This window comes from Arachis duranensis, chromosome 6, assembly GCF_000817695.3.
Source record: "Arachis duranensis cultivar V14167 chromosome 6, aradu.V14167.gnm2.J7QH, whole genome shotgun sequence".
Lineage (NCBI taxonomy): Eukaryota > Viridiplantae > Streptophyta > Magnoliopsida > Fabales > Fabaceae > Arachis > Arachis duranensis.
Genome location: NC_029777.3, coordinates 61,149,079 through 61,154,485, shown reverse-complemented (window position 1 = coordinate 61,154,485; position 5,407 = coordinate 61,149,079).

The window sequence follows — 5,407 nt, the reverse complement described above, 5'->3', positions numbered from 1 at the left end:
CTTGGCATACAGAGGCATTTGCTCCAATGCCTCAGCCAAAGGTATGTTGATTTCCAGTTTCTTGAAAGTCTCAAGGAATTTATGGAAATGTTGATCCTTTGTCTCTTTGTGGAATCTTTGGGGATAAGGCAGTGGAGATGTCAAGCTTTTCTTCCCTTGGTGTTGTCTTGGAATTGGTTCTTCCACGATCTGCTTTCCCTTCTTCAGATTTCGTGGTGTATTTTCTTTCTCTTGAGGTTGATTCTGAGAGTACTTGCTTGCTGTTGTTTCTTCTTCATTGGCTGCCTCATTTTCAACTTGTTTCTGGTCACTTTCCTTGGGCTTCTTGGTGGCTTCTTCATCTTTCAGCAGTATTTTTCCACTCCTCAACTGTATTGCCTTGCATTCCTCTTTTGGATTAGGAATGGTGTCACTTGGTAGTGAGCTTGATGGTTTTTCAATAGAAATTTATTTGGAGATTTGCCCAATCTGCCTCTCTAGGTTCTTCATGGAAGCTTCTTGGTTCTTTGTTGTCAATTCTTGGTTCTTCATCATCTTTTCCATGAGCATCTCTAAATTAGTGATCCTCTGAGAGTCTTGTGAGATTGGTTGGTTTTGGGGTGCTGATGGATGATGGTAAGTGTTTTGGTTAGTTGGGTGGTTATTGGGTGAATAATGGTTAGAGTTGGGATAGGTATTTTGTGGTTATCTGTATGTGTTTTGGGTAGCGGTTGGCTGGTTGTTGTGGTTTTGTTTTTCCAATTGTTTTGAGTTGAGTTCCTTTGTCATGGCTGCTGAATTTGATTGTGGTTGTCTCCCCATCTGAGGTTGGGATGGTTCTTCCAAGAAGGATTGTAAGTGTCTCCATAGACTTCATTTGTTCCAGGATTTTGGTTGTGCATGTATTGGACTTGCTCTTGCTGTTGCTCTTCTTGAATTTCTTCATTTTGCCCCCAAGGAGTTGATGGTTGGCTTGTGGCACTCACTGATGCAACTTGCAAGCCATCAATCCTTTTGGCCATTTGCTCAAATTATTGTTGAATCTGCTGCTGCATCATTTTGTTTTGAGCTAAGATTGAATCCACTCCTTCCAACTCCATTACTCCTCTCCTTTGTGATGGTTGGCGTTGCCTTTGGTGAGCAAAGAAATATTGGTTGTTAGCCACCATATCAATGAGATTTTGAGCTTCCTCTGTAGTTTTCATTAGTTGTAATGAGCCTCCGGCTGAATGATCAAGTGCTTCTTGAGCCTTCAGAGTGAGTCCCTCATAGAAGTTCTGCAGCCTATCCCACTCAGTGAACATCTCTGGTGGACATTTCCTCAATAGTGCCTTATATCTTTCCCATGCTTTATATAAATTTTCAGCCTCCATTTGAGTGAATGTCTACACCTCAGTCTTCAATCTTATGATCCTTTGAGGGGGGTAAAATTTGGCCAGAAACTTGCTCACCAAGTCATCCCAAGTGTTGATGCTCTCCTTTGGAAATGTCTCTAGCCATTGAGTGGCTTTATCTCTGAGAGAAAATGGAAAGAGCAACAACTTGTAGCTGTCAGGAGGCACGCCATTGGTTTTCACAGTATTACAAATCCTCAAGAAGATAGCTAAGTGTTGATTTGGGTCCTCTAATGGCCCTCCTCCAAAAGAGCAGTTGTTTTGAACCAAAGTGATGAGTTGTGGCTTTAGTTCAAAATTATTTGCATTGACATTAGGAGTAAGAATACTACTTCCACAGTGTCTAGCATTTGCAAATGTGTATGAAGCCAGGACTCTTTTTTTGTTGTGGGTTATTGTTGGCCCCTCCTCCTGGTTGATTGAGATTTGATGGATCTCCTTCCATTTCTTGGAATTCCTCCTCAGATTCTTCCTCTCCAATAACGTTCTTCCCTCTTTCAGCTCTTCTTATTCTTCGAAGAGTTCTTTGGTCAATTTCAGAGAGGATAGGGGAGGATCTTCCTGTACCTGACATACAAACACACAACAATAAACACACAGATCCAGAAAACCAATGAAAACTTCAATCTATTGCTAGAATGAAGTTTTAGTTAGTTTAAGCAAAATTTCAAACAGTTAGTGTGTTAGTCAAAGTTAAAGGAACAGAAAAGAAAAAGTTCTTGATCTAGATTTCCACTTCACTTAACCATTGTCAATCTATTTCAATCCCCGGCGACGGCGCCAAAAACTTGATGTGTGGAAAACGATCCAACACAAAACTCACCGGCAAGTGTACCGGGTCGCATCAAGTAATAAAACTCACGGGAGTGAGGTTGAACCCACAGGGATTGAAGGATTGAGCAATTTTAGTTTAGTGGTTGATTTAGTCAAGCAAATCAAATATTGGTTGAGTGGTTTATCGTTGACAGAAACTAAATTGCTTGGAATGTAAAGGGAGAAGGGAGAATTACAGTAAATTAAAGAGCAGGAAAGTAAAAATGATGAATCTTAAAGAACAAGAAATTAAATGACTGAAACTTAAAGTGCAAGATATGTAAATTGCAGTAACTTAAATTGCAAGAAATGTAAATTGCTTGAATGGAAAAGGGATTCGATAAATTGCTTGAATGAAAAAGGGGTTTGAGGATTGGGAATTCAGAATTTCAGCAAGGGAAATTAAATTGCAACAATTAATAAAGCAGCAGTTGAATTAGAAATAACTAGAATTCAAACAGAAATGGAAATTAATCTTGCAGCAGAGGTTCACAGAAGAACCAACAAGGAAAATGGAATCTCAGGACCCAAGAGACTAGATAGCAAAGTCTAGATCTCAATTGCCTCTCAAGAGACTAGATAGCAAAGTCTATATCTCAATTGCCTTCCCAGATCCAAGTCCACAAAGCAATTAACAAGAAATTGAAGAAGAAGCAGTAAAGGAAATTGAAATTAAACTCAATTGTGCAGAAAAGTAATTAAAGAGATTTTGAATGGAGATTGAGACAGAATTTCCTCAATTCTTCACACCCAAAACTCAAACAAGAAAAGTAAAAATGCTCAAGCAAGAACGAGGAAGAAGAGAGATAAATTCTCCTCCCAATTCTCTAATTTGGATGGGCTTTTGATTTGGTGAAGAAATGAATTAAATTGGATTTTTAATCCAATTTTAGCCCATGAAGAAAGTAGCTCCCAGGAGGCTGCCTTGCCCTTGTGGAGGGCAGGGCAGAAAATGATGCGTTTGGCCCATGGTGCGTGCGTGTGGCGCGAGTTGGTGCTGCAGGATGCTGCCCTGCCCTTGCGGAGGGCAGGGCAGAACTTTTTGGTGCGCCAGAATGATGCCTGTGCGTGCTGCTGGTGCTGCCGAGCCTTCCCTTGGTGCGCCAGAATGGTGCGCGTGTGTGCATCACCAAAATGCTGCCCTGCCCTTGTGGAGGGCAGGGCAATGTGCCAGGGCTGAGGCTCCGTGTTCGAAACTTGGGTGACGCGCACGCTACCTCTTTTCCTTGATTTTCTTGGCACCAAAGCAAGGCTTAGTTTCTTGTTTCCTCATGGTTCCGTGTTCGCTCCTTGTGGCAAGCAATGGTGAACTTTTTCTTTGGATTTCTTCCTTTGTTGAGCCCGATATTGCCCTTGAGGAGGGCAGGGCAGTGTTTTTGTTCCCCTTGATCCATGGCATCAATTTGTGCTCTGCTCTTGTCGTGGGCAGGGCAGTGTTGTCTCTCAAGGCTTGTTTACTCATGTTGCCCTCCTAGAGGGCAGTGTGCCCTTGTGGAGGGCAATGCTTGCTCCTTCCTCTTATGCGCCACACTTCTTCCATCTTGGGCCACGCTTTCTTAAGCCACGGTTTCTCTTTTCTTCTTTTCTTCACCTACAATAAACCAAAACAACCACTCAAAGTATCACTAAATTCACAAGGCTTATAAATCAATTAAAATTCAATTAAATTTAGCTTAAACCTCATGAGTTAGCATCAATTTAATGGTAGTTACTTGATTTAAAGAAGTTGTGCATTTTCATTCCAAATCACTTACTTAGGATGCAAGAAAGTGCATAAAGACTAATAAAACAAGTGGAATTAGCTTGAAAAATGGGTATATGATGACTTGTCATCACGCCCAGCCTTCAGAAGTTTGAAGCTCGTCATAGTCATTCAATTCCGGAATCCTACTCGGAATACCATGGACAAGGTTAGACTTTCCGGATTCCCATGAATGCCGCCATCTATCTAGCTTATACCACGAAGATTCTGTTGTGGAATCTAAGAGATATGCGCCCAGCCTAGAGTAGAACGGAACTGGTTGTCAGTCACGCACGTTCATAGGTGAGAATGATGATGAGTGTCACGGATCATCACATTCATCAAAGTGTTGTGCAACGTACATCTTGGAATAAGAATAAAAGATAATTGAATAAAAATTAATAGTAATTGTATTGAAACTTGAGGTACAGCAGAGCTCCACACCCTTAATCTATGGTGTGTAGAAACTCCACCGTTGAAAATACATAAGTGAAAGGTTCAGGCATGGCCGAATGGCCAGCCCCCTAAAACGTGATCAATAGCCTCCTAAGATGAAGAATAAAACAAAACTGAGACCAAAGATGTCTAATACAATAGTAACTTATCCTATTTATACTAGACTAGCTACTAGGGTTTACATGAGTAAGTAATTGATGCATAAATCCACTTCCGGGGTGCACTTGGTGTGTGCTTGGGCTGAGCATGATCTATCCACGAGCTGAGGCTCCTCTTGGAGTTGAACGCCGAGTTATAGCGTGTTTCTGGCGTTCAACTCCGGGTTGTGACGTGTTTCTGGCGTTTAACTCCAGACAGCAGCATGTACTTGGCATTGAGCGCCACTTTACGTCATCAATTCCCGAATAAAGTATAAACTATTATATATTGCTGGAAAGCTATAAATGTCTACTTTCTAACGCCATTAAGAGCGCGCCATTTGGAGTTCTGTACCTCCAGAAAATCCATTTTGAGTGCAGGGAGGTCAGATTCCAACAGCATCAGCAGTCCTTTGTCAGCCTCCTATCAGAGTTTTGCTCAAGTCCCTCAATTTCAGCCAGAAATTATCTGAAATCACAGAAAAATACACAAACTCATAGTAAAGTCCAGAAATGTGAATTTAACATAAAAACTAATGAAAACATCCCTAAAAGTAGCTTGAACTTACTAAAAACTACCTAAAAACAATGCCAAAAAGCGTATAAATTATCCACTCATCACAACACCAAACTTAAATTGTTGCTTGTCCCCAAGCACCTGAAAATCAATTAGGATAAAAAGAAGAGAATATACTATAAATTCCAAAATATCAATGAATATTAATTATAATTAGATGAGCGGGACTTGTAGCTTTTTGCTTCTGAACAGTTTTGGCATCTCACTTTTTTCTTTGAAGTTTAGAATGATTGGCTTCTCTAGGAACTTAGAAGTTCAGATAGTGTTATTGATTCTCCTAGTTAAGCATGTTGATTCTTGAACACAGATG